Genomic DNA, 13,533 nt, shown 5'->3' with positions numbered 1-13,533 from the left:
ACTACCCAGTGTGCAATTGCTGGGTCATAGTGTAGCTCTATTTTGAACTTTTTGAGGAACTTCCATACTGTTTTCCAGAGTGGCTGCAACAGCTTGCATTCCCACCAACAGTGCAGGAGGGTTCCTCTTTCTCCACATGCTTGTCAGCATCTGTCATTTCCTGACTTGTTAATTTTAGCCATTCTGACTGATGAGGTGGTATCTCATTATGATTTTGATTTGTATTTCCTTGATGCTGAGTGATGTGGAGTACTTTATCATGTGTCTGTTGGCCATCTGGATGTCTTCTTTGCAAAAATGTCTGTTGATGTCCTTTGTCCATTTCTTGATTGCATTATTTGTTTTTTGGGTGTTGAGTATGATAAATTCTTTTAGATTTTGGATACTAACCCTTTATCAGATACGTCATTTGCAAATATCTTCTCCCATTCTGTCGGTTGTCTTCTGGTTTTGTTAACTGTTTGCTGTACAAAAGCTTTTGATATTGATGAAGTCCCAATAGTTCATTTTGCCCTTGCTTCCCTTGCCTTAGGTGATATTTCTAGGAAGAAGTTGCTGTGGCTGAGGACAAAGAGGTGGCTGTCAGTGTTCTTTTCAAGGAGTTTGATGGATTCTTTTCACACATTGAGGTCTTTCACCCATTTTGAGTCTATTTTTGTGTGTGGTGTAAGGAAATGGTCCAGTTGCATTTTTCTGCAGGTGCCTGTCCAATTTTCCAAACACCATTTGTTAAAGAGACTGTCTTTTTTCCACTGGACATTCTTTCTTGCTTTGTCAAGATAGTTGGCCATGGAGTTGAGGGTGTATTTCTGGGCTCTCTATTCTGTTTTATTGATCTATGTATCTGTTTTTGTGCCAGTACCATACTGTATTGATGATGACAGCTTTGTAATAGAGCTTGAAGCTTGGAATGTGATACCACCAATGTTAGCTTTCTTTTTCAACATTCCTCTGGCTATTCCAGGTCCTTCTGGTTCCACATAAATTTTAGGATTATTTATTCCATTTCTTTGAAAAAATTTAATGATATTTTGATAGGGATTGCATTAAACATGTAGATTGCTTTGAGTATCATAAACATTTTCATAATATTTTTTCTTCCAATCCCTGAGCATGGAATGTTTTTCCATTTCTTGGTGTCTTCCTCAATTTCTTTCATGAGCACTTTATAGTTTTCTGAGTATAGGTTCCTTGAGTCTTTGGTTAGGTTTATTCCTAGGTATTTATGGTTTTTAGTGCAATTGTAAATGGGACCAACTCCTTAATTTCTATTTCTTCTCTCTTGTTATTGGTGTATAGAAATGCAACTGATTTCTGTGCATTGATTTTATATCCTGACACTTTACTGAATTCCTGTACAAGTTCTAGCAGATTTGGAGAGGAGTCTTCTGGGTTTTCCATATAAAATATCATATTATCTGCAAAGAGTGAAGATTTGACTTCTTCTTTGCCAATTTGGATGTCTCTAATTTCTTTTTGTTGTCTGATTGCTGAGGTTAGGACTTCTAGTACTATGCTGAATAGCAGTGGTGATAATGGACATCCCTGCTGTGTTCCTGACTTTAGCAGAAAATCTCTCAGTTTTTCTCCTTTGAAAATGATATTTGCTGTGGGTTTTTCATAGATGACTTCGATGATATTGAGGTATGTTCCCTCTATCCCTACACTTTGAAGAGTTTTGATCAAGAAAGGATGCTGTACTTTGTCAAATGCTTTTTCAGCATCTATTGAGAGTGTCATATGGCTCTTGTTTTTTCTTTTATTAATGAATTGCATCACACTGATTGATTTGAGGATGTTGAACCAACCTTGCAGTCCAGGAATAAATCCCACTTGGTCATGGTGAATAATCTTTGTAATGTACTGTTGGATCCTATTTAGCTAGAATTTTGGTGAGAATTTTTGCATCTGTGTTCATCAAAGATACTGATCTGTAATTCTCCTTTTTGATGGGGTCTTTGGTTTTCAGATCAGAGTAATGCTGGCCTCATCAAATGAGTTTGGAAGTTTTCCTTCCATTTCTATTTTTTGGAATAGTTTCAGGAGAATAGGTATTAATTCTTCTTTAAATGTTCGGTAGAATTCTTCTGGGAAGTCATCTGGCCCTGGGCTCTTGTTTGTTGGGAGATTTTTGATGACTGCTTCAATATCCTTACTGGTTATAGGTCTGTTCAGGTGTTTTATGTCTTCCTGGTTGAGTTTTGGTAGTTTATTTGTCTCTAGGAATGCATCCATTTCTTCTATATCGTCAAATTTGCTGGTGTATAGGTGCGCATAATATGTTCTTATAATTGTTTGTATTTCATTGGTGTTAGTTGTGATCTCTCCTCTTTTATTCATGATTTTATTTTTTATTTGGGTCTTTTCTCTTTTCTTTTTGATAACTCTTTGAAATTCTTTGAAAGAACCAGCTCTTAGTTTCACTGATTTGTTCTATTCTTCTCTTGGTTTCTATTTCATTGATTTCTGCTCTGATCTTTATGATTTCTCTCTCCTGTTGGGTTTAGGCTTTCTTTGTTGTTCTTTCTCCAGCTCCTTTAGGTGTAGGGTTAGGTCGTATATTTGAGAGCTTTCTTGTTTTTTGAGAAAGGCTTGTAGGGCTATATACTTTCTCCTCAGGACCACCTTTGCTGTGTCCCACAGATTTTGAACAGTTGTGTTTCCTTTCTTTCTTTCTTTCTTTCTTTCTTTCTTTCTTTCTAAAATATTTTATTTTTATTTTTTTGACAGACAGAAATCACTAGTAGGTAGAGAGGCAGGCAGAGAGAGAGGAGGAAACAGGCTCCCTGCTGAGCAGAGAGCCAGCCCAGTGTGGGACTCGATCACAGGACCCTGGGATCATAACCTGAGCCGAAAGCAGAGGCCTCAGCCAACTGAACCACCCAGGCACCCCCGAACAGTTGTGTTTTCATTATCATTTGTTTCCATGAATTTTTTCAATCCTTCTTTAATTTCCAGGTTGACACATTCATTCCTTAGTAGGATGCTCTTTAGCCTCCATGTGTTTTAGTTCTTTCCAAATTTCTTCTTGTGATAGAGTTGTAGCTTCAGAGCATTGTGGTATGAAAATATTCAGGGAATGATCCCAATCTTTTGGTACTCATTGAGACCTGATTTATGACCCAGGATGTGATCTATTCTGGCGAATGTTTCATGTGCACTAGGGAAGAATGTGCATTCTGTTGCTTTGGGATGGAATGTTCTGAATAGATCTGTAATGTCCATCTGGTCCAGTGTGTCATGTAAGGCCTTTTCCTTCTTGGATGATCTCTTGGATGATCTCTCCATTTTAATGAGGGGGGTGTTAAAGTCCCCTACTATTATTGTATTATTGTCAGTGTGTTTCTTTAATTTTGTTATTAATTGGTTTATATGATTGGCAGCTCCCATGTTAGGGGCATAGATATTTAAAATTGTTAGATCTTCTTGTTGGACAGACCCTTTGAGTATGATAGAGTGTCCTTCTTCATCTCTTATTATAGTCTTTGGCTGAAAATCTAATTGATCTGATATAAGGATTACCACCCCAGATTTTTTTTTTTTTAATGTCCATTAGCATGGTAAATTGTTTTCCACCCCCACACTTTAAATCTGGAGGCATCCTTTGGTCTAAAATGAGTTTCTTGTACACAGCATATTGATGGGCTTGTTTTTTTATCCATTCTGATACCCTGTGTCTTTTGATTGGGGCATTTAGTTCATTTACATTCAGGGTAACTATTGAAAGATATGAATTTAGTGCCATTGTACTGCCTGTAAGTTGACTGTTACTATATATTGTCTCTGTTCCTTTCTGATCTACTACTTTTAGGCTCTCTCTTTGATTAGAGGACCCCTTTCATTATTTCCTGTTAGGACTGGTGTGATGTTTACAAATACTTTTAGTTTTTGTTTGTCCTGGAAGCTTTTTATCTCTTCTATTTTCAACGATAGCCTAGCTGAATACAGTATTCTTGGCTGCATGTTTTTCTCATTTAGTGCTCTGAATATATCATGCCAGTCTTCCTGGCCTGCCAGGTCTCTTAGGATAAGTCTGCTGTCAGTCTAATAGTTCTACCATTGTATGTTACAGATTTCTTGTCCAGAGCTGCTTTCAGGATTTTCTCTTTGTCACAAAGACTTATAAGTTTTACTATTAGATGAGAGGGTGTGCACTATTTTTATTGATTTTGAGGGGGGTTCTTCTCTGTGCCTCCTGGATTTTTATGTTTGTTCCTTTTGCCATATTAGGGAAATTCTCTACTATAATTCACTCCAGTATACCTTCTGCCGCTCTCTCTCTTTCTTCTTCTGGAATCCATTTATTCTAATATTGTTTCTCTTATGTTATCACTTCTCTCTTGAGTTCTCCCTTCGTGGTCCAGTAGTTGTTTGTCTCTATTTTACTCAGCTTCTTTATTCCCCATCATTTGGTATTCTATATCATTAGTTCTCTCTTCTGCCTATTTATCCAAGCAGTAAAATCCTCCAATTTTTAATTGCACCTCATTAGTACATTTTTTATTTTAGCTTGGTTATATTTTAGTTCTTTTATTTCTCCAGAAAGGGATTTTATTTCTCCAGAGTGTTTCTCTAATATCTTCCGTGCGTTTTTCAAGCCCAACTAGCATCTTAAGAATCATTATTCTGAACTCTAAATCTGACATATTACCAATGTCCATATTGATTATTACAACCCTAGTCTTTGGTACTGACTCTTGTTCTTTTTCTTGTTGTGAGCTTTTCTGCCTTGTCCTTTTATCCAGATAAGAATATATGCACAAGAGCATAAAATGCTAAAAGGGTGGCAAAGACCCTAGAAAAATGTATACTAACCAAATCAGAAGAGGCCCCTAATGTGGGGTAGGGTAGGGGAAGAAAGGGAGTAAAAAGAAATTTTTACATATATATAAATTTATTATATATATATATATATATTTAATATACTTAATATTATATATATTATATATATTTAATATAATTTATATATATATTACATTTTATATGGCTGGAGACTAGAACAAAGCTCTTTGCTAGATTTAGGGTATGTTTTGATCTATTAGAAGAAATTATATCCTAAAATTAAAAATAAAACCTATATGTATACAAAAAATAAGGTTAAATATAATGAAGGATAAAATATGACTATAGTAATTAAGTTTTAAAAATTTTTTAGAACGTTATTGTTAAGATAAACAAGTTAAAAAACATTGAAAGAGGAAAAGTTTAAAAAATTAGAGTAAGAAAAAAATAAAATCAAGCAAAAATTTACTTTCACTTTGTAAGACCAAAGGATCATGGGGAGAAAGCCATGAATTCCATTCATTGCTTTCCCCTAGCTATGGATTGCTACTGTTCTCCTTGATCCGTGAGCTTGTTCTTGGCTGGATGTTCTTGCTGATCTTCTTGAGGAGGGACCTGTTGTAGTAATTCTCAAATGTCTTTGCCTGGGGTGGAATTGCCCCACCCTTGCCAGGGGCAAGGCTAAGAAATCTGCTCGGATTTGCTCTTCGGAGTTTTTATTCCCTGAACATTTCAGTAGAGCTCTGAAGGACAGGAAAGAAAATGGTTCCTCTGGCCCAGAGGAACCAAGAGCTTGGAGCCTAACTCCTCAGTGTGCCCTCAGAGAAAAAGGGGTCAATCACTTCCACCTCCCTGGTCTCTGGCCACACTCTAGACTAACCCGGCCTATGACAGAGTGTTTCTGTCTCTGGCACATAGCCCCGTTTGGAGTCTCCAAACCCAGCAGATTCCTGCCACACTGCTCTTCCACAGGAGGAAGGTGAATCTCCCTAGATTGCCAATTGTGGGGTCCCTACTCAAAGAGCAGTGGCCTGGCTGTGCTGCAGATCACAGTTTAAGGTAACCCAGAATGAGAACTCACTCCTTGTCTCTATCTCTGTAGTTGGCTTCCCTGCTCTGACATCTGGCAGCTCTGATACCTGGCAGCTCTGCCACACTCAGAAATCCCCAGTCTTTCAGTGACCCTGCAGATCCTGAGACCACATGCCCCTGAGAGGGTTCCATCCCCACTTAGCCTCTGGAGAGATGTCCCTCAGTAGAGCAGACTTCTAAAAGTTCTGATTTTCTGCTCCATTGCTCTGCCACTTCCAGGAGCCAGCCCCTCCCCCCATGGTCTATCTTCCCATCGCTTTGGATTCACTTCTCTGCATGTCCTACCTTTCAGAAAGTGGTTGATTTTCTGTTCCTAGAATTGCTGCTCTTCTTATCTTTGATCTCCTGTTGAGTTTGTAGGTGTTTGGAATGGTTTGATAACTATCTAGCTGAACTCCTGCTACCTGACATCATTTCAGTCCACTACTCTCTGCCATCTTGCCTCTAATACTGCTTCATCTTGTTGATCGATTGCTTAAAGTTTTGGTTTATTACAAGTAAAGATCTTATGAATAACCTTTTTTAAATCTTTAATTGAAGTATCTTTTTATACCTCTTGGAATAAAATACCTAAGAGGTGATGTTTTTGCTCAAATAGTAAGTTGATGTTTAAAGTTACAAGAAGCTTTCCAACACTCTTACAAAATGGTTTTATTATTTTATATTCCCATCAGCAATATATGAGATTTCTACTTGTTCCATACCTTAGGCAAAATGTTGTATCTATGAGTTTTTTATTTAAATAGCTTTGTTGAAATATACATACCATAAAATTTACCCATTTAAAATGTAAACTCTATTATTTTTATATTTACAGAATTGTTTGTAATAAAGAGAAAGACTCAATTTTAGATGTTTCACCTAAAAGCTTTCAAACACTATCCTTTTCATCACTCTCCCACCCCTTCTCATCCTACAAATGGTCAAGGCAATGGGAAAGCCCTTATCCACCCTCCCTTGACACTAGTTCAAAGTTCAAGCCATGGAAAACTTACTCCATGAGCAAGAACCCCTCCCTCTGGACCCACTGCCTCAATACAATAAAAGCTGGAACCACTTGTCTCTCTCCACTTTGTCACCTGAACAGGCTTGCATCAGCTCTGCTCTCCCTAGAGAGTCTGTAATGTAATAAATATTTTTATAATCTTCTGGTGTGTGTAACATCATAGGTCTCCATATGCAAACTAATTTTTGGTAGTAGACTGATCTCAAGATCCACAGGGCAACTATAAAATATTGTGTAACCACATAGTCTAATTTCAGAACATTACCAACTCAGAAAGAATTCTCTAAGATGTTAGCATTCATTCCTAATTATCTCCCCTATCCTCCTGCCCTCCCACCACCAGCTTCGAGTAAGTCTATAGATTAGCCTATTCTGCACAATTCATGTGCAGAATATGATTAAATGAAATTATAAAGTATATGCTCCTTTGTGGGTTTTTTAGTTAGTATAATATTCTTTAAATTAATCCATGTTGTAACATGTACCAATACTTTAATCTTTTTCATTGTCAAATAATACAACATTCTTTGAATATACCACATTTGTTTAATTATTCAAATTAAATGAGCAGAGCAAAAAGATAATATTTTACTTTCCAGGTATTATCAAATTCATTCTGAATTATCAATATCTAAATAGATCTTGAGACAAAGGAAGGAAAAGGACAACTATGGGTTTTTACCAGCATCTGGAAAAAAATTACTTAAATCCTTAAAAATCATTTTTTTTCTTTCTAAGAAATAAAACAATAAAGAAAAATTATACCCTGAAGCAAAATAATCCCAACAATATTATTTACTGAGTCAAATCACTGGTAATCCAATGGCTAGTAGATTCTGTCTCTAATATCTAAACTCTTCTCAATAAATGGCTTAGAATATTTCAATAAGACCACAACCATCTAAGTGTTTCAATTGAGATGAGTTTATGAATTTATATAAACAAAGCTCTCAGATTTTCTATTTTACTTTTTTAACTGAGATATTCCATATTGTACATATGTCCTAGACACAATATAGAAATAAAACACATTCTGCCTTAGATTGTAAGCTTTAAGACCTCATCTTGTACTTGTGTGAGTGTGTATACGCACTTCATGACTTTTATCACAGTATAAGAAATAATTAAATACTAGATTAAATAATAAAAATCTCCATGGAGTTGTCAGCTACAATGTTAAATTGTTTACACAGGTGACAAAACATTTGAAATATAACTGTTTTATATTGTTAGATGTCTTTGGATATTAAACTATCTATTATATCTTTCTAATGTACCTAACTTTATAGGGAGTGCTCTGGAACTCAAGCAGATTTATATTTAACAATCTGTCTTAAGAATCAGTGTCTATCAGATCATGATTTCAGGGTTCTGGGATCAAGCCCCACATCCGGCTCCCTGCTCAATGGAGAACCTGCTTCTCCCTCTCCCTCTGCCATTCCTCCTGCTTGTGCTCTCATTCTCTCTGTCAAATAAGTAAATAAGATCTTTTAAAAAAAGAAAAAGGAATCAATGCCTGAGTTTAATGTTTTAAAAAATGTCACTGTTAGATTTAACACATTTGTTACACAGTTGATTCCTTAAGACAAATACTATGATAAATCATTGTCAAAAGATATTATTGTTTATCACTTATATAGTAAGAGACATGAACTGATTAAAAATACTCATGGATGGGGCACCTGGGTGGCTCAGTGGGTTAAGCCGCTGCCGTCCGCTCGGGTCATGGTCTCGGGTCCTGGGATCGAGCTCCGCATCGGGCTCTCTGCTCAGCAGGGAGCCTGCTAACCTCTCACTCTCTCTGCCTGCCTCTCTGCCTACTTGTGATCTCTGTCAAATAAATAAATAAAATCTTTAAAAAAATAAATAAAAATACTCATGGAATATTGGATGCTACTAAGCTTCTTTAATTTTTAATTAAATTACTTATTTCAATTACTTTTTCTATAATAAATGTCATCTGTTTACCCAAGAACAGTGATTAGATATTTTAAATTGAATTTATATATGTATATACATCTGTGCTTGCTTCTTATAAACACACTCAACATACAATAAAAGATTTTTTTCTTTTATTCTTATAATGAAGTTGTGAATGAAATCTGATGGATACTATAATAATACAGTTCCCTTCAAAGGGTACCAAATGCTCTTTGATCAAATGAAAAATGATCAAAGTCTAAGCTTGTTTTTAAAATCCATAAAAATATGAGATTCAAGTGTTTTTCTTTTTATTTCTTTTTGAGTTGGTCTTTTGATGATCCATTTTACTAAAGAAAAAGGAAGGGAACTAACCTAACATAGAGGATAAAGCTATGGAAACACCATGTAGATGAAAATGTCATTAGAGGTAGATTAAACATGGTACTGAAAAATCCGCATTTTGAAGTGAAAGTCATCAATGATCTAAGGACATATGTTCCCTTCAGATGTCAGAGTAGTTTCATTTATGTCAGTCAGGGAATTCATTTTTTATGGTTGAATTTTACTGCTGTTTAGATGTTTGTTCAATTTGAGAACATCTTAAATTTAAATGAACATATCAGTGCTAAAGCAGTCAGAAAAGATTGAGTTTATTCCTAGATGGAATGGCAAAATATCATATCAAAATGCAGACCACAGCTTTCTGCAGCTCTCTATCAGCTTGCAAAATTATCAAAACCAATAATGATCCCCAAATCCCTTTGCTAATGTTATATCACGCTTCTGTTTTGTCAGCAAACCAAATTCTTTTCATAGATACTATTTGTTGGTGTACTGTTATAAAGCCAGCCCACACTGGATTTAGAAAATATCCAATTCAAGTTTTTTTTTTTTTTCTCCCTAACTACCAAAACACCATCCTGTCATCCTCCCTAAAAGAGAAATATGCATCTTTAATGGTATGGTATATGTTACAGAGCGAAAAATAATCCTTGCACCTAAAATAAAGATACAAGAACTATTTGTAACATCTTAAAAGATAGAGTGCTCCAATATAGATGCTTCCAGTGCTATATTTGACTTATGTTCCTCTAAATGATAGAACCAGTGTATATGGTTTTATTATTTTGGGGAATGAGAGAATCATATATCTTATCTACACAGTTTCTTAGAACAAATAAGGAAAATATTAACCACCTATAAAGTGATGGAATTCAAAGAAATAATATCCTACTTCTATCTTTCCACTTACCACTCTCTCCTTTTTCTGTGCACAAGCACGTAATGTAGTGCCCATTACACAAATTAGCAATGCTGGCTCCTAATTATGAGGCTACTTCTCTGGATCAGGACAGTGTTAGTGTATGTGCTAGTGCATGGAGGAAATAAAAACAAGTGCTAAAATTCATCACTTTGTTCCTACTAGAATTTATTGGACTCATTTCATGAATCTCAAGAATAATCCTATTCTTTGTGTCAGTGGATTCTTAATAGTTTTGTGAAGCTTCAGTGTAACATGGAAGAGACTTCAGGCCACTGAAAGGGATTTGCAGAATATGTAGAAACCCATGCAAGCTGAGTAGTAAGCCCAGTGTTTTCACTCTACATGAAGCAAACTTATTTTTAACTCCATCATATAAAATTGAACCCCACATTTAATTTTTAAGGTTTTTTTGAATACTCTTAAATTTACTGCAAAGTTGTGAAGATAGTACAAGGAGTTCTCATATGCAGTAGATCTAGTTTTTCTTAGTTTTAACATGTTACTTTAACATAACACATTTTTCACAATGACCAATTTTGACACATTCTGATGAAATGAAACCCATACTTTATTCATATTTCCTTAACTTTTACTTAATGTCCTCTCTCTGTTCCAGAATCCTATACAGCATTCCACATTGGATTTACTATTCAGATATTCTTAGTTTTTTTCTTGGCTCTGACAGTTTCTCAGATTTTCCCAGTTTTTTTGATGAACTTGACAATTTGAGAGGTATTAATGAGATAACATCTAGAAGGTACCAAAATTTAGGATTGTCGATGTTTTTTTCATGGTTAGCCTGGACAAAGTTCATAGAGATAAAATACCATGTTCATAACATCATATCAAGGGTAGCTTCTACCAATATGGTTGTCGATGTTGATATTAACCTTCATCACCTGGCTGAGGTGGTTCGTCACATTTTCCGACTATAAATTCACTCTTTTGGAAAAGTCACTGTGACCAAAAGTCATTATAACAGAGGCTCTATCTTCTTGAGAAGGGAGTATCTACATTAATTATTTAAAATTCTGAGTAGGATATTGGTACTTATTTATTATTTATTTTTCTCCAATCGATTTTTATATCTGAATGAACTCATAAATATTTACTTACATTTTGGGTTATAAGCCAATACTATTTTATTTATATTATTATTATTATCTTAAATTATAATTTTGCTCAAATGTTTCCAACTTTAACAGTTGAGAGCTATTTCACTGGATTCTATGTCCCTTTGACATATTCCTCAATGTTTGTCTGTGTGTCTCTGTGTGCTTCCTTACTTCCGGACACATAAGAAGCTATAGGCTCATCTTGAATATTTCCTATCCCAGTCCTAGAATCAACCTGGAGCTCTTGGTTTCTTTTATTGGGGAAAGATATGAAATCCAGATCTTGTTGCTGGATGTGATTGCTGCTTCTGAGAGTCTACATTCAATTTTAAATGAAAAAAAAAAAAATCACTGCTGCTAATGTAAAAGCTAAATCATTGTTGCATATGATCATGTGTGTGTGTGTGTGTGTGTGTGTGTGTGTGTGTATGTGAATGAGAGAGAGAGAGAGAAAGAGAGACTGAATCAGATAACCAGATATATAGTTTTATAATGTTTGACCCCATAGTAGCATAAATTCTGGGCCCCCAAATATTCCAACTTCTACATTTTTTCTCCATCATCTATTCTTCTTAAAGATTTCAAGTTTTCTTGCTACAGGGCAACATTTTCTCATAAATGTAAATGAATAATACATCAAACACTATTTATTTATGTAAATTTTATGCAAATATATTGTGTAATGGAGTTATTTAGATATATTAATTTTATATTTAAATTTTACATAAAACTAGAAAAAGATAGTTTAAAAGAAATTAAAGCAAACTCACTTGGTTAGAAACTTAGCTAATAGTTAAGAAAACCTTCATTTTTCCATAGATATCAGCAAAAGGATTAAAATAGTTCCAGTATAGTAGTTTAAAATTTAAAAAAAAAAAAAGAAATTTGGAAGAGGGGAAGGTCCAAAATTTACTCCTTATTGCAATAACATTTTACAGTTTCCCATTTCTTTTACAGTCCCATTTTTACTCTAAAAACCAATATTCAGATAACTTCTATTTTCCTCATCACTTTCTACTTATTGACATAGCTTTTACATTTATTTTATCCTGTTCTTACAAAGCCCCTAGGCTCTCTACAAGGCAAACAATGAATTGAAAAAGATGAGATCTCTCAGTTTTAGTTCACAGGGTCTTTACATCTTATTTAAGCTTTAATCTCCAGTGGCACCAAACCCTTCTTCATCCCTTCCTTCACATTCTTGGTTAAAAGAATAAGCTTAGAATCTGGCAGAACAAAGAGCTCTCTAGTTATCTGATGGCTTTTACATACCAATTATGCAGAGAAATTAATTTTTCTCTAGTGTCTAGGAGTCTAACAGTTTGAAGGATTTGGCCATACATTTCTTCCTTCCTTCACATGTGAGTAGTTAGAACAACTGCTACTAATGAGTTGGCTTTAAAAATACATAGTCATTGGGCGCCTGGGTGGCTCAGTGGGTTAAGCAGCTGCCTTCGGCTCAGGTCATGATCTCAGGGTCCTGGGATCGAGTCCCGCATCGGGCTCTCTGCTCAGCAGGGAGCCTGCTTCCTCCTCTCTCTCTCTGCCTGCCTCTCTGCCTACTTGTGATCTGTCTCTGTCAAATAAATAAATAAAATCTTTAAAAAAAATACATAGTCATTAGTGTTTTCATGTCTATAGGTCATTTAGGCAGTTCTGCTGATCTAGACAGGCTTATCTGATCTTGCATGTGCTTGTTTCATATGCCTATGGTTAATCTTAGCTTGACCAGAAACTTGCTATTTCAAGTTGGCTTCTTTTATTTATCTGGTGATTATTGACATTCATCTGGGACACCAGATATAATTGAACCACGACGTTTTCTTCATTCAGGAAGCTAAACCAGCCCTGTTCATATGATGGCCTTAGTGTTTCCAAAGAGAAAGTGCAGCTGTGTGAAGTTCCTTGAAGCTTAGACTCAGAACAGGCATAATATTACTTCTGTCTTTCTCTGTTAAAGAGAGCCCAGACTAAAGGGACTGAGAAATAGACCTCATCTTTTGGTGTCAATATCCACAACATCACATTGCACATGCATAATGTTTGGTCAAGGAATGCATGAGAGGATTTTTGTAATCAATTTACCACACTATCTGAACAGGGATTCAAATAGTGTAATATCAGTGCACACTGGTATTTAATTATCAGAGAGAGAAATAGAAACCAGCAACGGAAATTGAAATGGAAGCCAATGAGATGGAAAAAAGAACAAAACAAAACAAAAAGCAAACAAACAAACAAACAAACAGAAACAGAATCATTGTGTCCTCCGTGATGTGTAAAAAGTAGATTTCAATAAGGGAAACGTGTTCAGCCTTTCACATGATGCTAATAGGACCAGTAAGGCATGG

This window comes from Neovison vison, chromosome 11 (genome assembly GCF_020171115.1).
Source record: "Neovison vison isolate M4711 chromosome 11, ASM_NN_V1, whole genome shotgun sequence".
In the NCBI taxonomy this organism is placed as follows: domain Eukaryota; kingdom Metazoa; phylum Chordata; class Mammalia; order Carnivora; family Mustelidae; genus Neogale; species Neogale vison.
Note: the sequence above shows the minus strand (reverse complement) of the source record.